Source organism: Ambystoma mexicanum, chromosome 8, assembly GCF_040938575.1.
Source record: "Ambystoma mexicanum isolate Mex_15411 chromosome 8, UKY_AmexF1_1, whole genome shotgun sequence".
Lineage (NCBI taxonomy): Eukaryota > Metazoa > Chordata > Amphibia > Caudata > Ambystomatidae > Ambystoma > Ambystoma mexicanum.
Genome location: NC_090929.1, coordinates 558,215,876 through 558,230,457, shown reverse-complemented (window position 1 = coordinate 558,230,457; position 14,582 = coordinate 558,215,876).

Below are 14,582 nucleotides of genomic sequence, written 5' to 3'. Positions count from 1 at the left end.
CCAGTTCAGAACAAAGAGTGAATAAAGCTTGGAGGCAACCCAACGGAACGGAGAGGAATCAGATACCTCACACGAACCGATCGATAAGGGAAGCCAGGCGGTTTCGGTACCTTGTTGTGGAAGACCACTCCAGCGGGGGCAGTTGTTCCTGGTGGTGGATGCACGACGGGTCTTGGCCAAGAGAAGAGATGCTCTCGTCGTCGAAGAGAAGATGTCCGGTGCACCACCAGGGAAGAAACCAGCCGCGGAGGGCTTCGTCACAAGGCACCACCTTTCGATCACGATGCCGGAGTAGTGGCTATCCGGTTGCCGGGTGCTCTGCACGGGCAATTCGACCACTGCGTCCAGGGCGATCAAAAAGCACAAAGAAGAAGAAGACTGGTTGTTCCCACCAGCCAGGGAAAGAGCCTCTCCGGCAGGGAGATCTCTTCTGTCGTCGGGAGATTGTGAGACGGTTCCGCAGGGCTCCACCGGAGGTGTCGTCGTGCAGGTCGGCTCAGCGTTACCCTCGTCGGATTCTTTAGGTCCAGTGGCGACGTTCCGAAGATCCAGTCCCAAAAGCCCTGCTTTTATGCAGACGTCCCCCATTCATTCAGCCTAGCTTGTCAATCAATACATGCTAAGTGGTGAGCGGGAAGGCTCACCACCTGGGCCAATCACTCCAGAGTGCGACCTGAGTTGGCAAGGCAACTCGGTCCAGGGTGCCTAAACCCCCTCCCACACCCCTGAGGTAACCCAGACAGAATGGCGCCACTTTGGAGGGTCTCTGTCCAGAGGCCCGCCAAAAGTGGAACAAAAGGGCTCAACCTTTGGTTTAGGAGTCACAGAGAAAAACACAGACGCCATTTTACAACCCGAGTTCTGGCAGAAAATACCACTCGATAAACCTATTTAAGATAAGTAGATCGGTGGTACGTTGGAGATTAACGAAAAACAGTATCAATCTTCAACAATGGGACGGATGCCAGGGGGTTATGCTCGGGGTCGAACATAACAAGTAGTTTCCACTGCCACCAGCCAAAACTCGACGAGGAGGGACGGGACAGTGCCCCTCGAGTAACAGATCCAGGAGTAATCGAATTACCCCTACTAGCACGTCCACAATAAGATGGTTGGTACTAGTTCTGTTAGTAAATTTAGGTCTAGTAAAGCCAATGGTGACTTTACATGCCCGGGGAGACGGTAGTCAGTCCCCGGGTATGGAGTCTATGGTGGGGGGACCAGCTAGGGTGCCCCCGTGTCACGACACGTAGGGTGCGGAGTGACACACATAGAAAAACTTATGAGACCCTATGGAGTAAAAGACCCCATAGCCCATCGAACACATTGACAACTCAAAGGAATCACACACATACATGTCCAAGAGTGAGAGGAAAAGGGTCACACTCTTGGCAGGATGGAAAAAACAAACTCCAGAAATCCAGCAAAGCTGCTGGGGGACTCACTAGGTTAGGAAATTCAGCCTAAACAGAGAATTCTCCCTAACAAGGAGGAAAATGTATTCCACATTTTGTCTGAATCTGAGGTCTTCAGAATACATTTGTAAGAGTGATTTTTCTGATGCCCTAATTTGTGTGGACCTTTCATCATATCTTCCTCCTTTTTCTGTAGGAAAGAGCAGAGGAAATGAATGTGCTTCTACACTTGTTTCTCATATGCTCATTGGGGATCCTATGACTTCATGCATTTGATATGTTTCTAATGCATCGTCAATGGTGTCTTTGGAGTGTAGTGGATGAGTAGAGTTTTTCTATGTGATTGGTGGGTGTATGTGTGACTCTTTGAAAGCAGCCAATGAAGGAGTGTTGAGAACATGGAATTGGAAAGGGTAGAAGGGCTGGCCTGTGCTAAGATGTCCACAGACACTGCAGTAGTCTGTGGACAGATCAAACCAGATCCGGGTCTTTTGAGGATGCCTGACATGGAAAGGGGACTGTGGAGTCAGCCAATTAGTTTTGATGGGTATGGTGCACAGGAAGAGAGGGTAGCAGGAGTTTTGTTTGCAGGAGTTGTGCGAGCATTGAAAATGGCTATGACTATGTGTTTGAGAAGGCAGAGCGTGTGGATTTTGGGGGACATTTCAATTCAGTCATTAAAGCTGTGTGCTGAAAATCATGGCATTTTTGGAAGTATTGGATTGACAGAAGTGGAAGTTTTGTGGCATGTAATTTGTGGGTTAAACTGGGAAAGCTTGTTTTCATTTTGTGAGAGTATGGATCACTTTTAATGTCCAGACATTGTAATTCTGCATTGTGGAGGGACAGTTTGGGGTGTGTGACTCCAGTGAATTTGCAGGTTGCCCTGACAGATTTATTTAAAAGCCTAATGCAACTGTTTCCTGCTGCCAAGATTATTTTTTTCTGAAAATTAAATAAATCAGAGGCAAACATGGAGAAGTTCAATACACTTTTTCATTCCACAAATGGAAGAATCAAGGCAGCTTGTCAATAAAGCAGTATCTGCTTTTTTATATGCTGCAGGAGTTTCATCTTTTTAGAATGACAATACAAGGTCTGATGGTGTGAATGTTGTTTTGTGAAGATGGAGTTAATTTCACAGATGTCCAAAATGCAATTTCTTTAACAATATTAGGAATGCATTGAAAAAGTTCCTGTAAGAAAATTGTATGGGAAGATGTAGAGTGTAGAGTACTATGGTAAATAAATGCAAAGCAATGAAAAAAAGGTTGTTGATGTGATGTGCGCGGATGGCACTTGCCACATCCAGGTCTTTTAAGAGTAACTTGCATGCAAAGGGGACTGTGGAGACTGGGGACTGTGAAGTCGCGGACAGTCGTGGCTGTCGGCGGACCTCAGGGGAATCAGCCAATCAGTTTTCCTCAGTGTGGTGTACAGGAAGAGAGGGCAGCAGGAGTTTTGTTAGTATGAGTTGTGAGAGCACTGACAATGGCTTTTTATTTGAGAAGCCAGAGTGTGTGAATTTAGGGTGACTCTTGGGTCAATTGGTTGACGGTCTATGCAGAGCAGTGTGGATTGGTGGAAAACATTGGATTCCATGAATTTTAAGTGTCATGGTATAGAGTATGAGGGATTAAGTGGGAGGACTTGCACCAATTTTGTGCAAATATGGTTCAATCGAAACATCTGGACATTATTATTCTTCATTGTGAAAAAAACAGTTTTGGTGCTCACCCCACGCAACTCTGGCCAAAGGTGCCGAACAGCCTCAGTTCGACACATACAAGTGCAGCATTCGTAAGTGGTCTGAGTACTGACTTTATTTTGTAATGAATACCGACTCCATTTTGTATGTGCCCAAGCAGGCCTCAAAGCAAAGCCATCTTAAAGGCCTGCAGCTCTCCCCTGGAGCTGTGCACAGTTAGCAAGCTACTCCCCCCACCTCCTCCCCTCTGGTGTGCCTGCAGCTGCCCTGTTCTCACGGAAGACTTGGCACGTACGGCTACAAACTAAACACTGTATCTCTTGCCTTCCTCCTTATATCACTACCCTCTGAATGACCGGGCTAGAGCCTGGTCCTGGAAAATACCATTCATATCCACAAATCTGCCTCCGCACTCGCAGACCCTGTCCATAAGACTTACGACCCACACAACCCCTAACCTCACACCCTTTTGATGTGGCAGATGCATGCCCCACGACTGCATGCCACCCTGCTTCACCCACAATGCTAATCCCATCTGAGAAAATAAATTCCCTTCTATGTTAACATGTGATGAAGCCGTCCCTATGAGATGCAAGAGAACAATCAATAAATGATACACCAAACTAATTGGAATGAATATGATATATTAACACACAGGCTCTTTTTCCATAATGTAGGATAATTGTATTTTAGTACTGTGTATACTCGCAAATGTATTACGATGCTAGGAGACTTATGTGGGTGATTTAAAAGGTGTGGCCTATGGGGCCAATGTCCATAGAGCAATTCTGTAGCACGGTGACCATGGTATATATCAGGCTTGTCCAACCTTTTTGAATGTGGGGCCGAAGCATTAACTTTTTGTCACCCAGTGGGCCGGCGAGCCAAAAGTCAACAATCTCACCCAAAGCAGTATATTAAAACGCAATATTGTGTGACCTTTGACACAATAGCATCACAGGCAGTGATGCACCATGCAGTCCCAAAGATAGCTTTTGGTTTCAGGGGCAGTGAGTATCTAAGGGAGGCCCTGCATCAAATGATCTGAGATCAGTTGCTTGTGATTTCTTTCAGTGTGTATGTGTTCATATTTTCCTGAAATAGTGGGGGCGACCTAGAGAGGGTTATTTTTTTTTAAATATGGGTTTGAAATGGGTCATTTTACACCAAAAAACGACCAAAAAGCCATAAGTTTATAATCAGTTCTAAAGGGGAACATGAAAATTCCATGTCACCAACAGCAGACAAGAACAAGAACATTTTACAACACAACACATTTTAATTATCTATGTGTCCACAGTGTAAGACAGCACTGTCACTGATGTAACACATTGTCATGCTGGTTGTGCCCAAAATATGCCTCTGTAGAAACATGTTTATCCTGGCTGTTCCCAATTTAAACCCACATTGTCCTTTACAAAGCATGATTGATGCTGCCTGTGCATGTGCAGTGTGCCCAATACATATGCCAGCTTATCTCTGTAATACACATTCATTACTTATGTGTTAATGATTGATGCTGCCTGTGCAGTGTGCCCAATACATATGGCAGTTTATCTCTCTAATGCACATTCATTACTTTTGTGTTAATGATTGATGCTGCCTGTGCATTGTGCCCAATACATATGCCCGCTTATCTCTGTAATGCACATTCATTACTTCTGTATTAATGAGTGATGCTGCCTGTGCGGTGTGCCTAATACATATGGCAGCTTATCTCTGTAATACATATTCATTACTTCTGTACTAATGAAAGAAGCATAATCCAATTCAACAGATAAAATGGGGAAACGCGATCACCCAAAGGTGAACCTAATTGAAGATACGCAATGTTAGCACAATCTCAAAGTATGAAGAACTAGACATGGCTGGGTGCCCTCCTCTGCCAGCGCCCAGGGGTGGGCGGTGTGCCGGAACTCGGATCACTCCAGCTGAGTTGAGGGCCATGTTGTAGGAACCGGGGAGGGAATTGACCTCATGGTGTCTGCTGTAAAGCCCATAGTGAATTGGATCTGGTGGGCTACGGTGTTATGCGGGCTGAAAATTCACTCCCGCAGCTGGCCTTCCTCCGACAAGGGCACGGACACCTCCCAAGGGCCTTTCTGCCTCATCCAGGTTAGCACTATTCAGTTGCAAAAACAAAAACTGGATATAGCCCCAGGCATTTTACCCGTTGTGCTGCTTTTCTGGGTGTGGATGCCGTGATTGTGTTGCCTAGCCATTTTGGCAAGGAATTCATTTCCACATGCAGAAAAATCATGTGGGAATTCATTCCTTTTGTGACACAATTTGAACAGTACCCAAGGGGGAGGTTAATTTCAAAAAGTGATGCAAATTGTACCCTCCCTCCCGAAGCGGAATGTTCAAATATTAAGGCCGCCCACGCTGCTTTTGAGCCTCTGAGATACTGCTGGCCAGATACTTTTTGGTGTATCTGGCCAGCAGTATCTCGGAGGCTCAAAAGCACTGCATGCCAAACACATACGTTGGAAAACTAGGCTCCGGTGTGCACCGCACTTAGCACTGTGAACCTGGGCTGGGCTGAGCTGCTGGCTCATGCAGGCTCTGCCCTGGGCTCGGCAACGCAGATGTGTGAAGGTGGCGCTGTGTGCCCGTCACTCCACCCACACACATTACGTGATTATGATTTCCATTGGCTGAGAAACAGCCAATGGAAATACTGTTACCATGCAAGGTAGGTATTTATTTCCACTACTACATGTGCCTTGCATGGTAATAGTATTTCCTTTGGCTGTTTCTCAGCCAATGGAAATCGTAATGTGTGTGGACTACAATTCCTACCCTGAAACTCCAGCCCCAACACTTGCTGTGTATAAAATAAATACAAAACTTAAAAAAGTAACCCTAATTATTTGTCTGTGCTCTTTGGCTTCGAGAGCCACATAAAATGGCTTTGATGGCCGCATTGCGGCCCTAGGGCTGCATGTTGGACAACCCTGGTATATATGAAGATATAGCCCACAATATAATCAGAAACTCCTTTTTACTTGTTGTAAATGAAGTTACAGAAACATTCTTACAACCCCATTCCAATGGTTTACTTATAACTCCACAAATCAAATCGAACTGGGCCAAACTTGAAGAGTCAAAGGGCATTCTCTCCCCTTTCCAGCACCAATGCGAATGACAAGCGCACAGCCTCCACCTTTTCCTGATTATGATAGTGCTGCGGCTAATGGCCCATGTCTCACAGATGCCTCAATTCAACAAGTGTATCCTCTCATCCTCCCACTGGGCCCGCACAGAGTGTTCACCCCCAAGCCCCCTGTCACAAGATGACCCCCATACCTTTCCCCCTTTCAGGGACACAAGATAAATGCATGTATAGATATCATGTGAGATATATGATTCTCCCCCAACTGTCATGATGTCAATTGTTATTTTTTATGGGTGCCTTTTATTGTATTCCTTGAAGTGGTGTTTACATTAGAGAGTTAGTATCAATCACCTTATCCAGAGCCACATAACCTTCAGCATACACTGACCAGCCCGGCTGATGCACGTGATGTCCGCCTTCCTGCCAATAATGATGAGGGGAGGAAGGGAGTGAGGTTTCTTCAAAGCGTCTTGTATTAAAATGTTCAGAATTTGTTGGGGAGGATTGCTGGGGATAAGGAGGACAGGTGTAAGAAGGACATTGAAGGGGAACGTTTCTAATAACATGATTTTTCACATATTGTAAAAGTTCTTTAAAATCATTACTTAATTCATCTAATTTTGAAGACCAGTTCATGATTTGATTATTTAAAGTAGGGGATAGGGTTTCTCTTTGTGATTGTTGGGATTGTGTACAATTAAACTGGGTCGTGGTTTCTTCATGAAAACTGTGTAAAACTTAAATTATTATTTTAGTAAGATGTGTACCAACAACATTAATTGTTTACATTAAAATATGTATTGTGTACCATTCGAGTGTTATCCTCACTCATTTCTTCTTTTGGGAATTTCTCCTCTAACCATTCATGTGTGTTTGCCATTTCTGTGAGAAAAGAAAAAGTTCTCTCTCTTATAACACATATTCATATAATGAACGCTAATAATAGTGAAATAAATACAATTCACTTACTATTTGGTGAGAATTTGTTCTCCAATAAGCACCTGTTGTTTGTCAATCTGTATGCAGAGTTCTATTGATTTGATTATATGAGTGTACAGTTATGGTTTTGATTGGTGTATTCCATTGTAATGTGTGCTAAATGAAAAAAAAAATCATATGTTTTTAAGTATGTGTTTGTACAAAAAGGTATATTTGCATGTCGTAAACATTAGTAATGATGTTATGTACATGTGTTTGTTGGTTGATCGGTACACATTTTTTGGGTCTCCCCTACGATTCTGGGCTTTGTGAATGCTGTCTGACATCCGCGGCCTACCGCATAGTCCACGGACTCCATATCTGTCACGGTGGGGCTGAGTATAATATAAGGAACTTGTAGCAGATTAAGGGTGCACTATTTAAAACCCATGAAATTCACTGAACAAAACTTTGTTAAAGGGACATTATGGTTAAGTTGCACTAATAAAAACCTATGAAATTCACTGAAAAACCATTGTTTAAGGGACGTTATGGTTAACTTGCACTAAGAAACGCAGATGAAATTCAGTGAACATACTTTGTTAAAGGGATGTCATGGTTGCAAGTAACACCATAAAACCCTTCAAATTCACCAATTATGGTACGCTAAGCAACCTTAACTCACACTATCTCTGTGCACTGCTAAGACTAACACCCAGGACATCAAAGATGCCATCACAAATGTCATTGATGACATCCCTGATGACATCATACATGAAATTATTTTTGATGAAAACTGCCTACAAGGGGTTGTGTTAATAATGTTGGTGACAAGATGTCAGGGGTGATCGGGAGAGCTATCATGAACTACTTAATGTATTAAAGAATGTACTCTTCTAAACAAAACAGTATATTGGCGTGCTGATGTCAATACAGCAACCTAATCATACATACACATAGGCAATGGCTACATCATGCACCAGAGAAGTACAATATTTTTAATCCGGTAATTTTGGATAGTAAAATAATAAAAGCTACCTTATTAGAGTTTTGAGTAATGTTAAACATGGAATAAATAGCTAGCAATTCAAGACTTACTACGGACTTGTGTTAGTACAAACAATACATATGATGATCCACAATGCATACAAATCAGAGGCACACATAGGGAAACTAAAGTAAGGAAGAAACAAACGACATCACCAGAATATATCAATAACATTAAAGTTCATCTTCATTTATACAAATGAATTGTGTGTTTGAGGCCTGCTTATTGCCCAGTGTATGTGCACCATGAGCTGAGACCAAATTCTAAGAACGGTACTATAAGGACATACACAAAGGTTATTGGGCCTCATTCCGGGTTTGGAGCTAACCATGGAGTAATTAGCTCCATGGTTGCCTCCGAAACCGTCCCAAATCCGGCATGGTGAATGGAGTAATTACCGGTCCATTCCAGGGTTGGAGGGACTGGTAATTCCCCATTCACCTTTTGCCCTTCCCCATTCCCATTTTTGCCCCATAGGGCTCAATGGGAATGGGGAAGGAGGTAATTACGGCACCGTAAATTACGGTACCGTAATTACCTCTGAAGTACCTTTTCGGGTCCCGTACTTAACTCCTGCTAAAAGCAGGAGGTAAGGAAGGACCCACAAAGGGACCTCAGAATACGGAGGTAAGGGATTACCAGCATCGGCACCCTTACCAGTGCCGGTAATTCCTTTCCTCCAACCTCAGAATGACCCCCAATATCTAGATATTTAGAACCATTTGAACTTTCATATTCTGACTTTCAGTGGACAAAAACACCTGGCCTAGATATGTCAGTGAAAAAAACAAGTGGCCTAGATAGGTGATGTCATCAGTGATGTCATCAATGACATTTGTGATGTCATCTTTGATGTCCTGGGTGTTAATCTTACCATTGCACGGAGGTGGTGCGAGTTATGGCTGCTTGGCGCACCTTAACTGGTGGATTTCAAGGGGTTTTCAGTTTTACTTGTAACCAAAACATCACTTTAACAAAGTTTTTTCACTGAATATATAAACATTGCCAGAATACCACTTTTGCAATATTACACAATTCCAGTAAAATCCCAGTTACCCAGTTTGTAAAATATCAATATATTTCCAGTCTGCACATTCCCATTTTATTTCCAGTCTGTGAATGGAAATGCAATACAACAACCATATTTATATTTTAAATGAGGCAGCATGTCAAATGAATGCATACAAGTGAGCCTTTATGCTTTTACACTCCCATTTCAAACACCACCTCATTTTGCAGTTATGATGAAATCGTGGTGGGGCACGCAGCGGAGATCAGATCTCTAGCATGTTAATTTTGTACTAAAAATAAGGCTGTCATATTTCTGATTATCAGTATGCCCCCACTTAGCACATTCCCAGGGTATCTCCAGTTAAACGTTCCTGCATTAGTATTTCCACTGTGGCACTCCCATATTTTCCCAGTTTGATAAACTTTGCTCACAGTTTTCATAATCGTGACATATTCCCTTTTTACCCAATACCAGAGCATACCTTCTCTTTGACAACAAATTTACATTGCCAATGTTCAGTATGATATTATATATATATTTTGCACTACGGCAAATTCTGCCCCGGTGATAATTTCACTTGAATTGGTGTACATTTTCTTTGATATCGCTCGCTGTGTGGTATTCCGGAATCTTTATACCAGTCCAAATCTAGTTAGCATTAGGACAAACATTCCTCTTGTGAAAAAAACATAGGTGCAGACATCACAAAAAAAATGCAGATTGCATGCAGGGGCCACCAACGTTTGCACTTACATGCGGTTGGGTCACTATGCTGCAATCTTGAACATTTGAAAGACAGAAATGAGATTAAAAGAGTAAAAGCGAGGCAAACTTACTTTTAATCTTTCATTTTCCCCTCCATCCTGCAAAAAAGTAGACCTGGTCTGCAAATAAGCTTTGCAGGTAGCATGTAATAATGAATTACTGGTGCAAAACCAAGTCAGATTCCTTAGGAATACATCTGTTTCCTTGCAAGCATGAACATGGGATGTGTAAAACGAAACTCAGTGACAAAACGAAGGGGGGGGGCTGCATATCAGAGATCTTGGGCCTGATGTACAAAGGATTGCACCATTGTAAAAGGCTTTTGTAAATCAGGCCCTTTTGCTCACTCGAGGCCCTGCCTCCATTGTGTCAATGTATTCTAAAAGGGGTAAAGAGGTAAATGAAGGCATACATTTATTAAGCCGAACGTTATGCCCCAATGTTCTCCTCTGCCCCATTTAAAATGAGGCAGTTTTTGCAGCAATAACATGCTTCATATTGTCCCACTCATTGTCCACAATGTGTAAGTCCATTGAAGGAATATGTTTGATAGCAATGCAATACGTTTTGCTCTAGTGCAAAGGTTTCTGTAATGATACTTGTCGGGCCTGATTCAAAGAGCGTTTTTTCAATGGGATAGAGGCATTGTGCACTGTACTATGTAATTAAACAATTGAGCATGTAACAAAACAATCTGTACTAAGTATTACTCTGTTGGGCTGCATTCCTGTGACCCTGAGTCAAGCCTTCCTACATCTCCTTATAGCGCCTCAATGCCCGTGGGCTGTAGTGCGCTCTACAAATCCAAAAATAAATATAAAATAAATTATAAAAACGCGTTTTTGAATCTGACCCCTCATCTTCAATATGCTTCCCTTGCAAAACAAGTTAGTTTTAAAGCATCTCTATGCTGCTAGTCGCTAGACCACCACTATATCAAGTACCCGAAATATATGGCACAAAAAATAAATTCCTGTTCCCTTCTAATGCAGACTAATTGAAATCTTTCAATGTCATTGGATGATAGGGAATATTTATTTTCAAACACAGGCTTTATTCAGAAGGAGCGGGGTGAAATGTAACCTTAGCCAAAAATGTAAGCGTGTTCGTCTTTAAAGAAACATCAATGTCCCTGTGTGTCTCCAGGCAGCAGTTCGGACGAGGTGTGCATATTTTTCGATTTCCTTTTGCATAAGTGGATACAGTTTATTTCCATAAGAACTAGACTTTGGGATGTGAGGTTGAGTCAGTACAGTTCAGTTTAGGCATCCATCACACCTTGGATGTTGAAAGGTGTTCGCCTAATCCTCAGATGGCCATTTAGTTTCCACGGGGCCATTACACCATAATGAGATGCCTTTAGGACCAAGTATTCAATCTGCCCAGCTGCCTTTATTGGCTTCATTGCTTGAAGGCATAAACGCCCAGGTGTTTTGCAATGGAAGCATTTTTTGTTTTATAAATGATGATGCGAAGGTCACAGCCACTGTGTAGGACAGTACTGTATGTTGAGCGCCTTTTTCCAGTTCAGATCATTTTTATAACTTTTCCTAGTCCTTTATGTGTTTCTTTCAACAGGTGGTAGCGTTTGAATAATAAAGTGTGTCTTTGTTCTCCTTTATGATTCCTTGTAGTAAAGATAGTGCACGATGGTGTGGTTTACTTTGAGCCACAGCTCCGCCTCTTGAAATACTGTGGTGGATGTCATTGTCATCTGCATATTGGGATTGCTTGGACAGTAAGCATTTTAGTGTAGACAATTTGGCCTCATTATGAGTATTCCGGTCCGGTAACAATGGTGCCGGTAAGCTACCGCCGCTGTTGTTACCGGACCGGCATACTCTGAGTTCTGCGAGCTGGTGCCTTTCCGCCCGCCAGGTCTGACCTGGTGGGCAGAAAGGCACCCCGCTCGCAGACCTTGATGGATGCACCTGAACTATTGCACACAGTGCCGGTGCATCCGTCCTCCCCATTCCCATTGAGTCCTATTGGACTTGAATGGGAATGAGGAGTAATTATTTCTGGTGCCTGGCTATGGGGAATTACCGTGACCTCCAGGCCTGTAATGCCCTGGTAATTCCCCATCTCCAGGTGCCGAAAAAATAACAACCCTATCAGCAGCCGTGCCGTTTTTACCAGCACGGCTACCGCAAGGGTCGTAATGAGGCCTTTGTGAAAGCTTTAAAATCATATTTGGACATCGAATTACACACACGCTCAAAATCACATTTTAAAAATAACATTAAAATTAACCAAGTATGTTTACTTTCTTTATAAATATAACATGACAAATCAAATTGCCACGTGGAACCTTGCAGCACTGACAATCAGGATACAATGTTCCACTAATCTAGAGGTGAGAGGCGGGGTGGAACGGTTAGGCAAGCACAAGCTTTATGTGTCCCTCTGACTGAGCTGCAATGGAGCTGGTGCAGTAGTGCAATCATCAACAACAGTGGCAAGGTTCCCATCATCAGCACTTAGGTGAGCACTTGACTGCCCCCTGGTGGTGGACAGAAGATCTGTGATGGGCCGTGTCAGGCATAGGTGTTGAGTCCTGAATGTAGCGTATATCAAGCAAAAGGAACGTTTAGGTTGTGGTTACGAAGTACAAAAGGGTCTTCATTTCTCTTGTGTATGGGAGGGACCCTGCATAAAATGCCAGGGCAGAGGACTGCACATAACGAAGAGAATGTCTTCAACTGTTGTAGTTGGAGGGTTTACTGGACAGAACTTTACCTCGTTTAAGCAGAGGACCCTGGTGAGTAAGTATATGTGGATTCTGTATTTCAGGTAGGAGTAGGGGAGTGCCATGTGTATATATGCACTTTTTGGGTGGCTTATAACTTCGCTCTCCCTGGACGGATCCTCACCAAACTTTGCAACAAAAGTATTTGGGTCACTCTGAATTTTTTTGCAAAGTTCGGTGAGGATTCGTCCAGGTGGGGAAAAGTTATAGGGGGGGTCCCAAAACTTTTTTTTTTCCCATAGACTGAATGGGAAAAAAATTAGCGCCCGGCTACAGCCCGAACTGCTGGACGGATTTACACCAAATTTGCGGCAGGAGTGGCGGCCTGGTCCCAAAAGCGTGCTTTTGTAAATTTGGTATAAATCTGTCCAGTAGTTTTATTTAAAAATGACCAAAATGTAAGGCAAAAAAATTAGTGATATCTGCGTTCGCTTCGCGGACGGACTTCCCTGTTCGCTCCGCGGACAGCACCCCAATTGGCCCATGGCCTTGCGTCATGTCCGCGGACATGCGACGTGTTCGCTGATTGGACGGCGAGGGGCGTGGAGCGCGTCAGATTTTCTGTGGCTCCCGCCATCTTGTATTCGCAGTCGACCGCGTACAGCGCAGTGAAACGTGGATAAAAAATTGTATTTAGTGCCGTGTGTTGGTGTGTAAGAGTGTTTGGAGAGGGTGGGGGAGTATGAGATAGGTTCAATGTTTTGGTTTTTTATGTGCTAGACGTTTTTGTTGCGTTCGATTTGTCCGCGGAGAACACGGCTGTTCTGACATTTTGTAAATAAACTAAATGTTGGGGTGTTTAGAGGACAGAGTATGTGTCATTTCGGTTCGCATGGAAGTTAAAATGAGCTATGAACACTTGCGGTGTACTTAATTGTTCGTAAATACACAAACTGGGGGTGTCCTCAGGACGCTGTCCGTATTGTAATCTGTCTAGTTGAATGTGTTCTGAGAACACTCGCAGTGTCCCGAAATGGTTGCAATTACACAAAATGGGGGTGTTCTGAGAACGTTGTTTGTATTGTTCGTTGTCAGGGTTAAAGTGTTTTAAGAGCACACCTTTTGTCCGCTAATAGTACAATTTCCTAGGGGCGTCAACCGACTTTTTGTCCACTAAAGAAACGATAAATCCGGCTGGTGTGCACCGACATTATGTGATAATCCTATGACTGGCGCTATTGACCTGGCTGACTTGCTTTTGCGACACTAAATCATATCTCCCGCCCCTAAGCCTGATATTATCAAAGCATTCATATTCCCCGCCTCTCTCCGTGACGTTACAGTCGTCTCCAGTACTACGCGACTTTACACAGAACCCGGAAGACAACACACATTATGTCACAGCACAGCGCGCCACAATTCGGAATATGAAACTGTGATTTAAAAGCAAACAGCAAGATTGTAAATGTTGTAAAGTACATTTATTTGACATCAAATGTTTAGAGAATATTCAGCAATTTGCATTTGTCTTTGTTGTCGATCCGCAAAAGTTCATGTTGAGACACGCGATGTTCCTTTGCGGTACAGAGAGTGTTAGATCAGCTTACAACTCAGTGCGCCACAATTCGGAATATGAAACTGTGGTTTAAAAGTAAACAGCAGGATTGTACATTTGGTAAAGTACATTTATTTCACATGAAATGTTTAGTGAATATTCAGCGATTTGCTATTGTCTCTGTTGTCGATCAGCAAAAGTTTTCCTTTGCGGTAGATAGGCTGTTGGTTTATGATAAAAGCAGTAAATGGTCGCTCTGATAATCGGAAGGTTGCTCCAACAACGAGCCATTAGACCACCCTATTGGTTGGTATGTTGTTTGTAGCCGCTAGTACTGCGTAAGGGCATATTGGT